The sequence below is a fragment of the Zootermopsis nevadensis genome, unplaced genomic scaffold (genome assembly GCF_977971745.1).
Source record: "Zootermopsis nevadensis isolate Lab colony 2312 unplaced genomic scaffold, Znev_1.0 Znev_ptg000018l, whole genome shotgun sequence".
Lineage (NCBI taxonomy): Eukaryota > Metazoa > Arthropoda > Insecta > Blattodea > Termopsidae > Zootermopsis > Zootermopsis nevadensis.
In genome coordinates, this window is record NW_028259150.1 from 3,766,845 (window position 1) to 3,787,763 (window position 20,919).

At 37.9% G+C, this 20,919-nt stretch overlaps 1 long non-coding RNA gene across 1 annotated transcript in view; it reads left to right on the forward strand.

Moving 5' to 3' along the window:
• LOC110826498 (uncharacterized) overlaps nt 1-20,919 on the forward strand; it is a 424,262-nt gene that overhangs the window by 389,835 nt on the left and 13,508 nt on the right. The window lies entirely within an intron of this gene.

A 20,919-nucleotide genomic window follows, 5' to 3' on the forward strand; every position in this document is an offset into this window, starting at 1 on the left:
TCTCTTCATATTATGTTATTCCAGTCAAATAAAACTCATCTTAGCCGAAGTCGTTTTAAAACAAATAAGAGTCGTCATCTTACGCTCTTTTTGCACGCATGGATATGATTCGTTCTGTCTTTCTGTCTGTTTCTCTGTAATTTATTCGTTTTCTTTCTCTTTTGACTTCATACCTTCCTTCATGTAGATTTCTTCTTCAGTGTTCTTTTTTCCATGGCATTATAATGGTAGTTTTTTCCTCTATTTATCTAGGCCCATCCCGGTCTTTTTTTGGCTATAATGACGTAATGCAGCCACAGGGTGTTCGGTCTTCTTAAATAACGACTTTCCCTGTTCTGCAGCGCAGTCACATACTTGCGATCTGGCAATATCACGTTGGGTTTCACACACCAAACAGTGTCCATCTTGAACCGAGAGAGAGAGAGAGAGAGAGACGGTAGCTCCAGGGGGCTTTTCCAGCGCGTGTCGATGATGAGTCTTGGCTGCGGGTAGCCTAACTGCCAAACAGGGAAACGAGACAGAAGAAATCACTTCTAAACTGAGCTTCGTGGTTGAGTGATTACACTCTTGCGAGGTCGCGGCTTTGACACCGAGCTTGTAGGTTAGCAAGATCTTCGTGTTTCACCACGATTGTACTTTTAAATAAACCGAGACTGTTTCTTTATAAATAGTTACCTATTTACCGTTTATAATATTCACATATACATCTTGTTCAACGCCATGGGATATTTTAAACCTATGGAGCAAAAACAGCATCGTTAAATAACCTGAGCATAAAACAATTGATGGATTGCAAGTCCTCCCAGTAGTCCTTTACCACTTTCAACCATAGTGTTCCTAATTTTAAACATCTATTGAGAGAAAGTAACAAAAGAGACGTAAGTGATAAAGAATTCAGAGACGGAGGCGATAACGTTAATCCGAAACGTCGGTAACCACCTACAATGTACCAGTAGCTTGAAGAAATATAACTAATATATAACCTGATCGATAATTTAGATATTTGATCTATGGAAGTAGAAATATAGCTTGTTCAATTTGTTTTAGAATATTTTTGAATTCTGAAAAATTGACGTCTTTTTCAACTATAAGGCTGTAAATCGATTACTTCAGAACTTAATTATCAGTACTCTTTCAGCGTCTGAGGATGTTTATTGTCAGTTAGATTGGACCTGATGTTGAACTGTGGAGGGAATGCGAGAACAACGGAAGATATCAAGGATCTTTGTAGAATAGTTTTTACATCAAATTTATTTCCATTTTGTCGCAGGTGGGGGAAGGGGGCGTGTCTCTCAGTGCCTGAAGGAAACTTTCTCAATGGGCATTTTACGCTTGACTTCTCTGTATAGAATTGTAGTAAAATGTCGTGGTCTGATTGAACATGACTGTGAGAAATTAAAATAGGTAATTTTGCACAGCTCAAGGTTCGTTTCGAAAAGATTCCCTTCCTTCTAGGCCGCAAGACTTTCCTTTCATTTTAGTTTGATTGCTTTATACCGAAACTATAAAAGTTTTTACATTATTCAATTTTCTTAAAATCTAGATAGCAGCGGATTGCTGTCTTACGGGTGTAGCGCCGAGTGATGTTCATTCATAAATAACAAAAGTACTACACTTTCATGCTTCTTCTTTGAGCCGACATAAAACTTATAGAAAATTTTAATTTCGCCCATCAGTTTTTATATTCATGTAGGTGATTTTAACTGTTACACAACCCTCTGTAATTTATACAATTTCGATAGTTATTATTGTTTAAAAAGATCACATGGCAAGATGAAATACGCTTTATTGAAGTTTTATCCCATACGCGTGTTTCAATAGCTAATTAAGGTGCTACAATTTCAACGCATTGCTGTAGCCAGATCGTCAAGCACTTTCTTCCGTCGATCACTATTTATATACGCTGCAGTTTAACGACGCTGTCTGTAGCTCAGACTGTGCAGCGTCAAAAGACAGTATAGCTAATAAATAAGAAATCTGAAACGATGTGGAAGGAAGTGGTCCTAGCCGACCTATCCCAGTATCTGCCCGAAGGGACTGAGAAATAACGAGAATCATCAAACATGAGAACCGGTCCCGTACCGAAATTTGATCCCAGAACCTCCAGAAGTGCGAAGTAGGAGTACAAAACACTTGGCCCCGATGTTCGGTTCGTCAGTCAAGAAACACGACTCAAACTTGTAGTTTCAGTTTTAAAAATGTTGTTTATGCCTAAAGTTTTGTCTTCATGTTTAACGGTCTCCATTTTACGCAGCAATGTGAAGTACTGGTCAAGTTATAAATTTATATTCGGAAGCACGTAGTTTGATTCTCAGTAAGGTTATCGGCCATGCTACTTAAGAGTTGTCTTGGTTTTTCTCAGCATCTCATAATACATGTCTGGACATAATAGGCTCAACTTCAAACAGGCTATGACTACATGTTTCCAAATCTTTAACTATGCACTATTTATGATCATAGTTTATTCTCTTTGAGCGTTAGCGTTTTTAAGTAACTTTAAAATTAATTAAGCTGCGGATCCTAATGGTAAACCACATAAAATCATTGTTTTCTTGCTGTTTTCCTTGAAATGTATGACATGTATTTGTCTACTGTTTCCAAAGGAAAAATTAATTAAGTGATTTGATCCAGATCTCACAAATGTTAGATTTATTAATTAGTTTGCTTTTTACTATAATTAGATTTGTAGTGGTTGAGTCAGATGTCAGTAAGTTTCAGCATTCAGTAGCTTTAGATTTTGTAAGATCAGTTTCTTTTTTCTAATATAGTAATGATTTTTCGCGAAAATATGTTTCATTAACCACCTGATTTAATGATAAAAATAAAAGTAAAGTTTGTCCCACTATACGCCATTCCTTGACCTCGGCGCTAGATTGGGGTGAGTGGTCAGCATCACGCCCCGCCCAGCTTTACCACCGGGAAAGACCCCGGTACCCATTGTAGAGGAGGCTGGGTGGGCCCCAGAGCCGGTCTAGACGCAGAGGCTAGAGGAAAAATCCTCTGCCTCCGTCAGGGATCGAACCCCGGTCGTCCATCCCGTAGCTAGTCACTATACTGACTGAGCTATCCCGGCTCATTGATTTAATGATAAATATTCATTAATTAAAATGTTCGGTCGTATTTAAAAGTGACTACAGACAAATAGCGGTCATAAAGTCCGTATGGTGTTTTCAGTTCAAAGTCCTGAGCGACGTTTTTAAATAATCTACACTTATCTCAGTTTTCGACTACATAAATTAAATTTATTAGACCGACACTGGAATTTAAAATCTATACTTGGAAATACCTGTCATCGTGTGATTAAGTGTATAGCCTAATGATACTGCATGAAGTGAACACTCAAATATTCCAGAAATGTGCTGCGTCATGCAAAATAATGTTTCTTAGCAATTAAATACCGTATTAAATAAGTAAATTGAACGTGAATTTATAGTGTATCTGTTGTCTTGCAGCTAATACTCAGCCTGAAAACGGTTTCCAGCTTCCTTGAATCGGAACCTCTCTTTAAACCTTTTTATTATAAGTAATATATAATATAATAATATAATATAATATAATATAATATAAGTAATATAATCCTTGCTTACGGTATTTTCTTAATAATACTAAATCACTAACCATGATTAAGGTGCAATCGTCGCTTGACCGAAAAAAGAGATGTTTGTGCGTCAATTAGTTTTCATAACTTATAAACAATTCTTGACGAACGATGTTTTACTTGAGTAGTAAAATCGAAATATTTGGCATAAACTTCTAAACAAATGTGAGTGTACAAATACCAAAAGAACATTTTAACTTTGCACACAACTTTCATTACGTCATAATTGTTGATATGGTAGAATTCACACGCTCCGTACGTATATTCGTTTGTGTGATAGAGTTAGAACATTTATTTCAAAAAGGAGAGACATTTAATTGACCAAAGGTTGTCGAGCAAATTGGCCGTTTAACATAAAATATTTCGCTACCGTCGGACAAATTTCGTCACTGGCGAATGAAACGTGCAGGTTATTTATTATTGTTCTTCCTTCTGTAAGAGGATTAGGTATTCTGAATCCCTTTACGAGGTTCAGAAGTTCAATTGATATATTCATCTATTCTTACGTCCTTCTATGTCTCTATTTCCTCAGGAATGGTATAAGTTCTGTTTGCGTTTTCTTTCCAGTTTAACTGGTAATATTTTATGACATCAACTATATACCTCGTTTTCAATACGTATGTAATGTATTCGTGTGATGTACATGAATGTATGTGTGTGGATACATGTTTATTAAAAGTGCATCTGTCCACCAGTTTGTCTGATTTAAAATGCGATCTAAGAGCTGTTAATGGGCCGTATCTTACCTTAAAAGTAACGTTTGTGTAGTTTCTGGAAAAACCGAATCAACAGTAAAACTGAAGGTTGCAGATCGAAACACGTCGTTTTGTTAAATAACCATAAATCAGGATGCAATGTTTTCTGTTTGTGTCAGTGTCTTCGGCTAATTTTTCAGCGCTGTGGAATGAGAAACAAGACTGAAGACTGGAGAGAAGAATTGGCAAATCGACACGCGTTGTTTATGTGAACAGCCAGGACCAGATACTAATAGTACTGACATTTTTGGCTAATAACTCTGGCGAAATGATCATCTGCTCCAAGGCCAACAGCTTCGCTTTTGCTTTCTGTCTGTCATCAACCAGTGGTTCGCGGTTATTAATTTATCGGACCTCATTCATTATATAAACACGTACTTCTGAGAGCAATGGCTCTAATATGGGTGGATGGCGGAATGGCCGTCTTTAATTGTGCTAACAACAAGGAACCTGTGAGTGGAATTAGCTTCATGTCTAAATGAAGAAGCCATGACAAAGGATGGCCAGCGGCGACATGCAAGCAGTAGTAACAAATACTTGGCTACATATTTTGATTGTCAGTGGTCATCTGGCGATCATTTGTCACGGGTCCTGCACAGATGTTGAGCTAATTAGACTTGCAGATTTTTCTGTACTTGGGAGAGCTTCAACAGTCCATTTGCCACCAATAGCAAGAGAAAGACACTGTGGTGTTATTTACCTGATCAGAAGTGTTTTTTTTCTATAAATTAACTATAATTAGTTATCTAACATGGTTCACTGACAGAGAATAACAGTTGAAAACACAGTATGTTAGAGTATATTACTCCAATGAGGATATTTTGCTGCTGTGCCGCTAGAAGTAAGAGATGCGGCAACCGACACAGTGATGGCGCATAGCGGAAATTCCGTGCTGTATCACACAAGTCAGTTTGAATGAGTGATTCGTTAATATTCTGAACGCTTACGTATGGCAACGATTGATTCATGAAAGACTAGGCAGTTGTTTGGGAGAGGAACCTACATTTGATACACTCTGATAACGTCTGTATCGTGACGTTTCAGCAGTTAGTTCTGCACCCGTCTTCAGGTGTCTGATTGTGAGAGACTTTTTTCGGATTTTAACGAGTGCTATCTGGAAGCCTTCGCATATTAATTAATCTGTTACACTGTGTTCTGTATATAGGCCTTGCCAGCCTATAGGGCTCTCTCGCTTCTCAGAAAATACATTTTCATAGAGGGAAGTTCTTTTTGAATAAACGTGTGGATATGATATTGGCCAAAATTGATGTGTTTTCACTATATAATCCGCCATATAAGTAACGACATATCTAATACAAACTGCATAAGAATAAAAGATGCCTGTCTTCTGGGTTGTTGCGCCGTGTAATATGGCAGTCATTGCTTCCTCCGTCATCAGGGCGGTCGCAGCAAGGACCTTTGAAACATCTGTAAACTTCTATCAGACTGCATGGCACTACAACTCAGATGACAGTGATTTTTGGACTCACCATCTTGGAAAACTCTAATTTTACTTGCATAAGAGTAAGTTGCTCTACTAAATCACGGTCCTAAGCATCAAACACAGATTTCTAAACGTTCCATATTTTGAAAATACGGTACATAAAATTCATTAATCTAATACAGTACATGTGGACATGAAACAGAGAGCTATTCGCCGGAAGCCATCGGGTACATCTCATTTAAATCACGAGGTACAACAGACAGGATGAAAGCTGAGGAGAGGGGACCGCCATTTTAGAATCGGCAACGACGCAATGCTATTTAGAATTCCTCATACCTGCAGTATAACCCAGCGCAAGTTATGTGTTTCTTGCGATTAAACTGATAATGTGATGATTAGGTATTCTCGGAGATGCTCGGGGCAGTTCCTTGGTGCAAGAGTAGTACATCTGTTATTCTAAACTGATCGTTTCTGAGACACGTATTGGATGCACTGGATATATAGACGTATTGGATATTGAGTCGGACATAATCATCTAAGCAAAGAGAGAAAGAGAGAAAAATAAGAGGAAGACGGAAAAAAGAAGCAAGAATGACTCATAATTCTTTAACAGCCAGTGTTTCTAAATCCAGTTAAGTATTTAATTACGTTAAATAGTTAGCATTGTTGTCTCATATTCTGAAGGTTTCCGGTTTAAATCTCGGCAGGATGATTGCATATCTTTATTCAGGTTTCTTGTAGCTTGATGCCTTCAGGTAAATGTGAGCCTTCAAGTCCCGTCGGTTGGTTAGATGGATGGATAATGTGCCACTGTGTGGGTTAATTAGAAGGTTAAAACTGAAGGTATTATGTTCTTCTCCTAACAACAATTTAGTTCAAAACACAACGCGTCTCCATTACAAAGATTAATTGGTTGGTGCTATTTAAATGAATAATCTCTGTTTATTCTGATATTATGGGAAACCCATAAACACTACATTCTGTGGGAAAACTGCAGTCTTATTGCGGTGGTGCAAACAGTTACCACTGATTTCTAAATGGTTAATGGATATATAACATTTTGCTTCTTAGTAGTTGGATATGTGAAGTGTGTGCGAGTATCCAGTTGCGGCGGAGAAATATTGGTCACGTGACTGTGCAGGATAATTTATTTTCTCTGTGCGCAAACTTGCATGAGGGTGTGGGACAGGCGAAGACTCGCTAGTGTAATGAACAATGTACCGGAAATTGATTATCTGTCTTATTCGACAACCGTGTTTGCAACATATTTTTGAAAAGAGGACTACCTGACTTAGCCCTACACAGCGTTAAATTATTTAAATGTAGAATCTACTTGCTGAAATTTCTTACACTGCAAATTCATACATTGTAATTGACGGTTGAAATAATAAAGAGATCTAACTTATAATTCAGAGGTTGTGTGCAGTGTGTCGTTATAAATTATGTATGTTTTATATTCTCTTCCTGCTTTTTGTTCGTTCGCTAAAGTGACCAGCTTCAGGCTGAATAACCGTGATTCGATTCCCGAAAATGGCACGCCCTACAAAACCTCGGATGCAGAAATCCCTTTCTCCGGGGGATAGAGCGACTATGATGTAAGTGACCGCTCATCTCTGTGCAGTGCCGATGCTAAGAATACGTGGAACTTCACGCCTATGCCTCTATATTAATTGTTGGCGTTCTTCGGGTACGTAAATTATTGTAACTTCTCTCGTGTTTTAACTGAATTAAAGCGTTTCTTGATTTGCACCTGCGATTCCATTTCAACGACGTTTGTCAGTAGCTCATGTCCAGCGTTCATCTACTCGTAAAACTTGTTTCGAGAATATATATATCTTTAAGATATGACGCTTTCCACACTTAAATAATATCGCAGTTTGTTAACACCATCAGGTTCTCAGAACAGAGCCATTCTTCACATCAGATGCTGTAAAGACGTGCTTCCAAATAAAAATGGCGAAATGGAGCATGTGAAATCTTATTTTAAACTAGAGCGGCGGCATAAAATCCACTTCTTTAGCAGGTGTGTGATAGTCTGTTGCAGGTTTTTATGATAATTACACGCTTCTATGCCCCTTATTCGTTATTATTTATTATTGTATTTATTTATTGTGTAGTAATATATAGAAATTATCTGTATCGTAATACATTGCATAAACAACACGCCATTTTATTCGTGACCCTTCGGTTCCATAGTCTCAAATTGCAAGTAGACAAAATCTCTTTACTTACTCGCCATTATCCTGCACGGGCGAAGAAAACCAAAAAGACGTTTCAGTCAAGACAGCCGGTGTCCGGCCTAGATTTGAAACAGGGACCTCGCTAACAGGAGTGACAGCTACTCGACCGCAGATTGTAAAACCATGATAAATAAATACTGCCCCTGTAGTTTTGTACAGATGAAAAGAAACAATGGAAGGTGCCTCGTAAAATAAGCGTTTCGGTCTAGTTTATGACTTTTAACCTGCAGAATACGAAACAGGCTTGGCATCTATGTATAATAATTTTATAACTCATTTATTAAAGTACGTTACAATAGAAAATAAAAAGACTTAAAAGCAAAGACTAAAGACTGAAAAGAAAACAAGTGACTGCAAAAATAATACAGCATACACAGCAAAATAAAATAAGCAAAGGCCTGCAGATAAGATGAACAGATAATGCAGAAAGCAGGACCGAAGTCCTGCATAATAAAACCAGAAGGGTGTGGACCAAAGGGAAGTTAAATGGTGATGATAGCTTCGTTCGCATTTCTGAAAGCTGTTATCAGTCAATACACAGAAAACAACGTTTTATATATCAATATCAGTTTAATTTATTTATTTTTGGGACGTTAAGAAAGCATAACAACTTATTATACATAGAAACAAACAGCTACAATTCTTTTTATGGGGATATTATTTTGTATTATGATTTTGGGTTGTGACAGAACTTCGTTTTCTTTAGGATTTATTTTATTTATTGTAGTAAATGTAATATACATTCAATTATGCAGTTAATTTTTCTGTTTTAATGAAATGTATATGAAAGGATGTAATCTGCACGGAGTTGAATATCTGCCTTCAGCTTCAGACGTAATTACATGAAGAAATTGAAGAGGTTCCAAATGGCGAGAACGAAAAATACTTCTTCAGGTGTCATCAGACCGTTCTATGCTAAAGTTAATTCCTTTGACATTCACGTCAGGTACCGATGCAATTATCCCCACAGGTAATTAGACGCCAACTGATATATGAATACAATCGATCACAAATATTCGATATGAGGTCCACGAGGTGCAGTTAGATCAGCGTCTAGCGGCTCGCGTATTTCTTAACTGCGAAACACTCGTGATCAGTTTCGGAGGCGAACCGTGAAGTCGAATGATACAAGGTAACGTAGATGTTACAATACCATTGTGTGCAAGCAGGCTTGAGTTTACAGATTATATTGATCTTACAGAAGTATTCATGCTTGCGAATGAGATTCTGTCTTGTCTGAGTGGCCTGTTGTGTTTTGAAAGAAATGTTTTATTTAAGAAGCGCTCGGAAAGGATCTTGCTGTAGGCTAGGCCAATTATTTTTCTATAACCTTCTTGATACAATACTTGATTTCTTCGAAGTCAAGTAGGGAACCAAATAAAATATTAATAATAAAACCGTCTACAAAAATTTATTAAGAAGTTACTTGCATGAAGTTAATAACTTTATGAACGAATCTGATTCGTGCATTGTGTCGTTTAGACGGTTTTGTTATGAATATTTAATTGATTAGGGAACGTGATGATGGAGGCAACAAACATCCCACCCTTGAAACGTCGATAAACTTCTACCAGTCCACACGGTACTGTAACCTAGAAGGTAGCCATCTTTAACACTGCAGAAATGTGGGCGAAATTGCTTTCAGTTCTGTATAGAAGCCGTGCTCTTCGCGTACTGTACTTGTTTTATAAAGAAAGACAGACTAATTGTAGCATTCAACCAAACTGACGAATTAAATTAAAAGTTGGTGGTAATATTCCGGCATTTTTACGGAGAGATTGACTGAACCCATCAGTTAAAATAGCCGACCTCCTTACTGAGAACTCTCGAATATAAAGCGGCATTGCCAATAACACTAGAGTGATGCTGTTTCATTTGAGATGATATGCAGACCTTTTACGGGTACTTCTACCCTGAAGATGTAGACACCACAATCCTTACCTCACGCGTAATTTGTGTATATCGTAGAACAAAGAAGGAAAGAAAGGAAGGCAGAGAGAAAGAAAGAGCGACTTAGTGGCGTTTTTGCATTTCGTCCATTAGTATTTGATAGACAGAATGGCGAAGTGCAGAGTCGATTGTACATCTCGAATGGGGTGATATCATTAAGATGGATCCAGAGCGATAGGTTTTTCCCTAAGCATGGAAAGTAAATGTGATTGGTTCAGCATCAGTTTGCAATGGTGTTTCGGTTTATGCGTGTTAAGATTTTCGATTATCCTACCAAGAGTTGTTTCGTTAGTTAATTGATTAATTACATTGTTGGTAGGTTATTTAAGAGTTTAGTATTCGAAGGTATCACAAAATCTGAAGCTCTTCCTACCATATAATATTTCTTGATGAAATTGATCAAATTAAAGATCCAACATTATTAAAATTAAATTATTTGGTTATTCCGTCAAATCACAATGTATTTAAATAAGATAATTAAAATAATTAAAATATCATTCTGTGTTCCATATCGAATAATCGATTTACAATTGTAAATTTGATTTGACGGAATAACCAAATAATTTAATTTTAATTTAATAAGTCACAATATAACGCAACTACACTATCTTATCCAACATTATATTGCACAGGATTAGACCTAATTACCTGTTCTCGACTCTGCAGATAGGCTTCAAGGATTTTCTTGCCTCCGATGTTTTAATAATTTCAGTGCTTGCTTCTCTCTTGAAGGCGTTACAAGAGCATGTCGTAAACAAAATGCAGACATTGGATGGCAATTAAATATTCCAAATAATATACACAAAATTTAAGAGTACCAAAAGTACTTCCTGCAGCACATCTACAGAACACAAGAAAATGATGGCAGAACAATACAAACGTTACGTAACTGTTTTGGGGTCACAAAGGCCACTGTTGCCCGCAGGAGCCAATAAACGTGGCAGTAGTACACTATTTGTCCATTTACGAACCGCTGCACTCTGTAAGTACCGTGTTATTGGGTTGACGCCCTTGTAGTGTGTACTGACTTCAATATACACACACTGCACTGTTACAAGAGCATCGTAGAATACGTTTGCTTCATGCGGTGCGCATCTGTTGACTGTTTTCAAATACCGACCTGGAAATATTGAGGGACAAAGTTGCGTTTGTCCTAACACAGAAAGGCTGTTTCCCCTCACTATCTGTATTTTTTTTTATCGGTTTGTTAAAATGCTGTTTATTCGGCGTTTGTGTCTTTTCGTTGTATCTGCTTCAGAAAGTTGCTGTTCAAACAATACTTCAGTTGTTTTACTAACTACTACAGAGAATAGCATCTTAAATACAGCGATTAACATTTCTGAAATTATTTCCCCCCACATGCTCATCAAAGTCCTCGTATCTAAACAGGACAACACAATACAGAAGGACACGGATATGTATCCATGCTTCGACCCCATCTATCGATCGATCGACCCAGGACCGTAATCACGTTGTACCAGTTTGAGTCTAACCTAACCAGGAAGTGCAACAGTTAGGCTTTCTGTCCTCTTCATCTGTTTTACCTGAAGACAGAAGCAGAATCCAGCTCCCGAAACGTTGTAGTTGTATAATTAGGGCGATGCACAAAGTCCAAATTGAAATTTTTCGTATTACAGATAGTTTCAACTATATGGAAGTGCTGAAATATTTTGTTTTAAAAGAACAGGGCTTCTAAGTGAAATATCTTGTGCATAGTGTGGTATTAATTAGTCAGTTAATAATGGTAATTTTAATTCGTGGGCGTGTAATTCTTCAAGAAACTAGCTCTAGAACTTCATCATGCAAACATTACGTCAGCTGCACCAAGCAGTGTGCCGCCCAGCGCTGCATATTTCTTTAGTAGGGGCTTAACAATCTCCTTCATCCAGAAATTTTATTACGTACGGGCTTTGCCAACCATGAGGGCTTCATGAAAGCTTCTAGCACTGAGCCAGAATGTACATGTGGGGAAGAGTAGAGTGCAATGCATGAAGGGACGTCTCGGTGGTTACGGAAGTGACGTAATGACACCACACCCCACATGTTCGCATTTTCAATAGCTGACGTCTAGTAGTAAGCTCTTTAGAAATAAAAATGTCTCTTGGACCTGTAAAACCTGCCTTCGCCGTCTTCAGTTATTTCCACTCAAGTAAGTCTGTTGAGAGATTCGAAAGTCGTGTAAGAAACATGGTATTACCACAGCACTAATGTGCACGGATTAGTATTTTCCCATTAATCTTGACGGGCAAATTTCTTGTAATTATCATGTTTCTGTTTCAAGCAATGTTTCATTTAACACAGTTAATTATTTCTATCCAACGTCTTCATGTCCCAATCACAATTACTTGGTTAAGACGTAGACTCGCGCGTTTTCTCTTTTGTTTCTTATATTCTCTCTTTCTTTCTTATGTTATTTTATTACTTTATTTATTTTTTCCATGTTTGTTTCACTCTCTTTGTCCTTCCTTCGACCCCTCTTTCTATGTATTATTATTCCTTCCGTTCATCACTCCCTTCTTACTACCATTTTCTTTTAATAAATGTGCCTGTTAAATTACTCCGCTAGAATTCCTGTCCACCATTTCTGAGTGACATAGTTTCGAAAAACTGAAGCAATTTTGCAATGTATTTTTCTTCATATTCATGAATCCCAGCAAATATTTGTTTGAAGCTAAGGCGCCCGTCTAATCCATATTTCGTTTTACACGCGTTTTTGTGTGACATTCAGTCAGATTACCTTTTTAACTTCTTGAACAAAGTCGTGTAGTCATTGAAACGGCGGACAAAACAGAACAGGACAGGGCACACACTCTTCGTTCTTCCGAAGTGGGTTGCCCAGAGTGTATCTCAGACGGTAAAGTAATTGGCTACATGTTGGGCAGTCGAAGTTCTATCCGGTTTGGGGGTGGGATTGACGTTTACACTGGCTCTGGGCCCACAGAATCTATTATTCCGTTCATCTTTACCTAGTGTATTGTCTAAATTACGGGGAGCTTTACCTCCGCGTCTCAAACACCTTCATAGTATTTAGACATGGGAGAAAATAATTTTTTTTAAATCAGCTTTTATTTGATTTGGAATCGTGCGATTTTGTATAATGTGGTACAGAATTAATTCTTATTCGGTGAGCGCTCATTCGGACGAAGATGAATAATGATTTTTATCCGTATTTTTCTAGCACGTCTACTGGGCTTGCCCAATCTTATGAGTAATGGGTATTGGGCCTTTTTCTGAGAGTTTAAATCAGGGACTTTGAACCTTCTCCAGGCCTCGCGAGCCTCAAACATAAAATTATCAAGACAGTTTATTGAAAATTCATGGCCTGTTATTAACAGTGTTACGAACTTACTAGAAATAAACAGGTTCATACAGCGCTGAATAGTTTTCTTTACAAAATCAATCATTAGTGGAACGAGATATTTTTCAATATCCACTTTAATTTCTATAGCTGCGATTTAATTAATAAAACGCTTCCTACTTCCGACAACGTTACCAAGACGCATTCTTTGATATCTGGGAACTATTTTCCACCATACACGTTAACATTGTATGTCTTAAAAATGTTCGTTTCGATTACCGGCCGCGAATCGATATTCCTGGTATAAAGCAACCAGAGCGTGAATCTGACCGCTCACAGTCATCTAGTTTCGAGGTTAAAAATGCGTGGAGCTGCACCTCCACTCTCCCATACGATTCAATAAACAGAGAGATAAATTAACTTCCCACTTTTACACGGTTATTACAAATTAAAATATTTATAACTGATTATTTATCTTTGCAAAGGATAAATAACTTATTAGTAAAGCCAGATTTTATTTTTTGTGTGTAATAGTAATAATTCACATTGAATAAGTGGGAGACAAATGAAATACGACGATCGGGCCGTTTGACGAAAACACTAATTGAAGGTCGTCCCATTCGCAGTTTGTTTTATATTAACGACATGAGAATTACGTCCACACTTCCCGAGTAAGATTAGTGGCGTGTCCAATGACAGGCCGTTCCTAATTAATGGCTGTGTTCTAAACGTGAAGATAATAAATCATGTGAGAGAGGTGTGTTAATTTTAAGAATTTATTATGCCTTATATTCCACAAACCTTTCTGCCACTTTGAATTTGGATCATTAAAGTGACTGGCTAGGATCTGGACGGCCGGCGTCGATTCCTAATAATGGAATATGTTTTTTCTCTGTTCAAACGTCGAAGTATCTTCATATCGCCTCCAGAGACTTCCTACTCCCCTGTTCGGCTGTTATCGAGGATTAATGTTTCGGGGGTTAAAGTGACAGAAATGTAAACCCGACTGTTCACTGCCACGCCCTCATGCGCAGTCATAGTTTGATTCTAAGGCGTGATACGTAGCCCATGTAAGATTAATACCTTCTCCTGTTTAATGTGTTTTAGATTTAGAATGATGTGTCTGACGTAACCATCATTTTAAATAATTCTCCTTTCATAGCATAAGCTACTGTCTTCTTGAGTGTAATTTTTTTTCAAATAGTAGTTCTTTTAAGTGCGTAATGAAGTGAATTATTCGTTTTAACGGAACTGTCTGTGTGTTATGAAAAGGAAGTAACTATTTATAATATTTTTCCTGAATATTAACTTTCATTTTAGAACTGAAGAGAAGGAATGAGGTTGAAGTGGGGGAGAGAGGGGGGAGCTTCAGCTTCTTACAAATGCAACACCGGAAGTCGGTAATTACGGAGCATAAGCGATGCATAAAAATACGGACTACACCAACTGTGGGTTTTAGTATATTCCTATAGCATTTTTCCGTTTGCTGTTGTCAGTTTGTAACATCGTGTGTGCGTGCGTGACAAAGCACAAATAAAATGCTATAACTTTCTGCCAGTATAATTATGCAAAAAAACCATGTATTTTCCTCCGTTACCCTACGAATTTTTAATACCTTTTTCTCGAACTTCGAATTCTTGAGAATATTATATTGATAATAGCTAAATCATGTGACTGGTTACAGACTGGAAATTCTGAGGTCCAATTCCCATTAGTAGGCTGAGTTTTTCCTTAGGGGCAACGTGACCGGAATTTGATCATGAGCACTCGCCTTTAGTCAGTGCCGTCTGCTAAAAGTTAGTGGATGCAAGAGCTGTACGTAAAAGCATAAATGATTCACAATTAATTATCGATATATTGGCAGCATATGTCATAATCGAAGGCACGTATCCAGTGAGATCTCCTCAATTCACTGCAACTAGACGGTATTTGAAAATTTTTATTCGAAACTGTGTCAACATTTTTATGTCTCATTTGTGTCTGCTCTAAATTTCAACGCATATCGGATCCAACCCAGCAGATATTGTATTACCATAACACGCTGTAGAGTAGTTATATTAAAAAGCCCCTATAGCTCGGTCTGTAAAGTGACTGGTTGGTGGCTGTCAGCGGCAGGAATTACCTTTTTCACTCTTTGCCGTCACTCCCAGATGGCTGTGGAACTCCTGAGGTTATTATCCAATGGGAACATGGATCTTTTCTGCTGGTTAAAGCTACCGAAGCGCGAAGATGGCCTCTCCTTTTCGTCTAATGCCGAGGTTTTGAATACATGGAACGTTAACTCTGTCCTATACCGCTTCACGACGTGGTTCTTAAACTTAGCGACAGTTTTACTTACATTTACTGATAGCTGTACTTATCGCAGCTTATCTTTAGATGTATATTTCGAATTAATGTACGATGCAATACGTTCTTTTTGTCTGTTCTGAGCCTGTGCATATGTCACTGTCCTTTATCGTGCAAGTGAAATTCACGAAGTTGTCCATGACTAAACAAAGGTTCAGTCAATAGTAACCTACAGTGATTTTATCGAAAGATGTCCGTCCGCTCAGCTGAAAGTCATGGCAAAGGCCAGTTCTATAGACAGTTGACGTCTTCTAAGTACACTCAGCAAACCATTGCCCGATGGTGCAATAGAAATTCTGGGAACAGTCAACAAATCTTTGACCACCATGGTTACGCAGATTATTATTAGAAACTTACGATGCATTTGGTGAGCACATGTGAGCCCTGTGTTTTAACCCTTCTCCTTTCACTCCGTACCAGTGACTGGACACACTGGAAACATCTATCTGCAGTGTATAACACGTGTGGTGTTTTACAACTTCTCTTAATTCAATAAAATCTGATGAGAACCCTGATGATAAACAGGTAGTCCCTGAAACGTCGGTTTATTCTTTTAACCAATCGACGCGGCTGATCGCCCTAGAAGATTTTGTTGAGTTACGTCGCCGTGAAGGCTTCAAATCATATATATCTGCTAATTGGTTATTCTATGCAGCCTTAATGTTTGCTATTTTCGATACAAACACGTCAGATTCCATTTTATTTATTTATTTATTTATTTCGCCTTAGATATTTTATGCTGAACAATTGAGGCAGGAATGAGCTCTAACATTCAGACATTTAATCGAGAGCGGATGAATGGATACCTCATTCTTTCATTGTTTCTCAGTAAATACTTCAGACCCGCTGCATCAGGAGTAGGTAATTGTTTATTCAGCTTTTTTCCCCCCAATTTGGGAATTGACCAGAAAAATTTAAATCTGTTATTTTTTCGTCATCTTCTCGTGTTGGACATTTTCCATCATCTGAGGTCTATATTTAATGTACGCGGTGCTTCATAAGTTGGCTGCTCTCACACTTTCATTTTCATTATTCTAACAGACATGTGAGGGAAGGAAACGCTTGAAGGTAATTTGAGTTCCGAGATGTTTGCAGCACTGAAAAGTGAAACAATATTAACCTTCTACACGTAGGCCCAACACCTAGTTGGTTTTCATTGTCTTTTGATTATTGATAATGACAGAAAGTACCAGTTAAGATTTACGATTTGTGATCCTGGTTTTGTAGTCAGAGGGTGTGAACAGAAATGATAATTACGATATGACAGTTTAATGTGGCGGTAACTGTATGAGCATTTGCTAACGGCTGATTTTCGCGTGAATATTACTTTAAGCTATTTTTGTTTTCAAGGTCTACAGTAATAAAATGTAATTAATGGGAACTGGATTAAACGCAATGAAAGTCGTTGGGTGTGTGCACGATGCATCCCAATTATTTGCGCATGCGCAGTGGCCGTGACGGTTTTCTCAGCTGTAGATATGTGGTATATATATACACAGTAAGTACAATAAGAACAGTCGAACTAATTGTTGGAAGGAAACAATAGAGGGAAACGCAAAATTATAAACTTAGTATAAATGTGTTTGTATATACTCGAGTAGTGGTTGAACTGATAGCTTCGCGTATCTGAATACTGGATTACAATGTTTCATTTAACACTAAAATCATAAAATATTCCATGAATGACGAGCCACGTATCTACGCTATTCTTGTAACAGCTGGAGAAGTTGAATACATTTTATCAGCTGCTGAAGATTTACGTGAAATTTTAATTTTGAATTTGGAAGCCTTAGATGCCTTCAGCTTCCTTCGAACATGTAGTAGCCATGTATAGAAACAAGTATAGAGTTTTTAACATACGGGCTAAAAGGCATTTTATGTTATGTCTCAGACCAAACATATTTTTTGACTGCTGCGCGCCAATCAGCCTATTAATAGCAGTCTTCGTATGCGCTCTTTAAATACAATAAACACAAAAACTTAACAAAAGTACGATTTGAGGTTCTCTGTGAGAATGAATATGGCTGTCTTCTGTGTAACTGAGCCGTGTAGTCTTGTTTATCGACGTTTCCGAATTGCTGTCTGCCTTGCTCGTCGGGGCTATGAGTACTCACCATACGAAAGTGTTCCGAATAAAAAAAGTGTTAGATTCTAATAAAGTCATTATTTAATATCACGCATCAATCATACGTACGGAGAACTGTTATGTAATTTGTCCAAAAAACAGACACGAGATTGCATAGATTATACTTAGAGGTGCATATTTAATATAAAGTGTGCCCAAATAAAACTTAAGTATGCAAGAGGAGTTGTGGTTTTGGCTTCTGTATAAAACGTGCCCAAAGGAAATTTAAAATATTGAGAAGTAACTGTGGGTTATGAACATAAGCAATATTTAATTTGTAGAAATTATACCTGTGGTTGACTGTATTTTATATTTTATGGTCGACTTTATCTGATATTTTAAATTAACTACGATTGCAGTGTATTAATAATCTTTTATAAATTGGTCCGTATGAGAAGCTGAGTATTAATGCAGGCATATATGCATTATGTTCGAGACAAGTCCGTCTCATTGCCACCCCTCCTAACAGCTTTCTATAATTATTTCCGTCTTTGTGTGTTATACGCTCATTGCCTAATTAAGAATCCTATATCCTTCTCCTGTAGGAGGCAGGGTCTTAATCCTGTACATGCTTACAGGCCAACTGACGTTATATTAATGTGAATATTTCCTTTTCACTGTTTCAGGGAAAGGGAATGGGTCCCGGGTGCTATTAAAAATAAAAGACAATAATGTTTTCTTGATTTCCGTGAAGAAGGTTGAAGCTTTAAATGACTAGAGGGTTAGCTACAACCAAAGTTACGGAAGGGTTCATTTTCTATAATAGTATGTTGCAGGCAATGTGTTGTTACTTTAATGGAAATAAAATATGGGGAATAATATATTCTATGCGAACAGGAAGTGTATGCCTGTCATTCTCATTTACAGAGCATTCCCTCCCGTCTCGCTTCAGCTGCAACCCGTAGCCGCCCTGATGCTACTGGATCACAAAGACACAGAAGGAAGTCCTAAACATTTAACTACCGAAATATGATATTAAATCAGGAAGTGCTAGAAGTCATTAGTGAATCTTAATCAGAACTGGGTGTGGAGCCCATTAACTCTGAGAGAAAACAGTGCTTGAATTCTATTCTGAACGTACTTGTTTCAAATAACAACTATGAAGCAGATTTCTTTGATTTTTAAGTTTAATGTCTAGATAGTATTTTGTAGTTAATACAGCGCCATTAGTGTAGAGACTCCTGTCCTTGATTACCAGTTGCACTACAAGCATGACAAGAATCTTGGTTGTTATTCAAGCGATGAGTTGGTGTTTGGTTGTTGTCGGTATTGGTCAGAGAAATTCACGGGCATTTCATGAAAGCAGCTGTTGAACAAGAATTCATGTTTGTTCTTCAAAGAAATGTAGACTTCCTTGATGGTGGACCTCTGAAACGTTGGTAAATTTTTGCCAGACTACACGGCGCTACAACCCAAAAGACAGCCATATTCTGAATATAGAATTTTTGTAACACATCTGAGTTTATAAATGCTTTCCGTTAAGTTTGTTGTCAGCGTACGACTTCCATTGCGTAGTGTCAGATTCCGGATCATTATACTACTGCCTGTGGCATCTGAATTAATTGTATTGTTACAGAATCCTAGAGCCTCGTATCAGGTAGAATTATCTGCCTCCTTCGGAGTTTCTGTGATCGCAGAAGAATCCAAATTGATGGACTGTGAGTGACAGAATCAGCACTGTGTTAGAATACAGTTAAATTTCCAAATTTTAATAAACTGTAAGCAGCATTGTCCTAATTAGCTTTATATCCTCGTGAAGCTCTCTTTTCCTGGGGTGAAAAAGTCATAATATGAATATATCACTCATCACCGCCTAATACCGAGGTCTAGAACGTATCTATCTTCAGGGATTAAAACATTCCGACACGGCGTTAGTACCCAGAACACCATCATCAAAGTTCTTTCCAAGTTTAGTTCAGCAATCAGATCAGCCCCCTACATTTACAATGGCGTGACATCCATGTACGACTTGACTGCGTTGTTACCCGAACACATTTGATCATAAAATGCACTTCTGTTACATTACAACTTTAAGAAGTATAGGGATCATGGGTGTAAAGTTCCAAGCAGTACGTTCCTCCGAAACGTTGTTATCTGCCTACAAATCTACACTGCGTTACAACCCAGAAGACAACGCTAACATCTTTACCTCCTTGACATCCTCAAACCGCATATCGGGAAGCCCGGTTTTAAGAAGACTTCTTGTAACTATGTACGGCCTACTCGAATAAATTTATGCAGACATGTTGTTTCTGCAACATCACGCTATTCGATAAGCAGTAATGTAGTCCTGTCTTCCTTGAGCTTTTCTTACTGGAAAGTCATTACCATGAGAAAGCCGGCCATATTGATCGAAGGAGTATCAATCGGTGACAATGACAGTGTTAGCTTCTCACTCTGCGAATTAATCTCTTTCGAGACGTGATTGTTTTTATGATACTATATTATTATGTGTCCCTGTGTATCTCTGTCTGCCTCATCATTTAATAACATTTGTTTAACTACTCTAAGGATCATCCCATAGGAGGCTGTCCCCGTTTATACTCACTGAGAGCGTGTGACAAGGGTCAGGTACAGGAAGTCTGTATCGGGGGGGGGGGGGGGGTGTCTAGGCACATAAATAGGTATGTCATTGAACTGTATAGACATTAATGTATTTGTTACCCAATGTTTGTAGAAAAGTAAAATATCGTCCACTATAAAGACCTCACAACAGAACAATAAAAGTTTAGAGTTGCCTTATTCCATGAAAAACAATACTTCTTCAGAAGCTGAGAGTCGCTCAGCTGATCCAGAAAGTCTCCTCGTTAGAATGAACTGGAAGGTTTGTTACAGTGTTCACAAGTGCCCGCCACTGAACACAATCTTGAATTTCGTAGGATTTGAGGTTTCCATGGCGGTGAGGACGGTGAGGTGTCTGGGTTGTTGCGCCATGTAGTTTCGTATAGAAGGTTAGCGACGTTTCAGAGGTCCTTGCTGCCTCATGATCAGGGCGATGGACCTCTGAAACGTCGGTCTTCTTCTTCCAGACTACATTGCGCAACAACCCAGAAAACAGCCATCTTTATCTTGAACCAGTTGAATCCAATCCATACTATCACACCCTTCTTATTTAAGATCCGTTTTAATATTCTCCGATCTATGCTTAGGTTTCTCAAGTTCA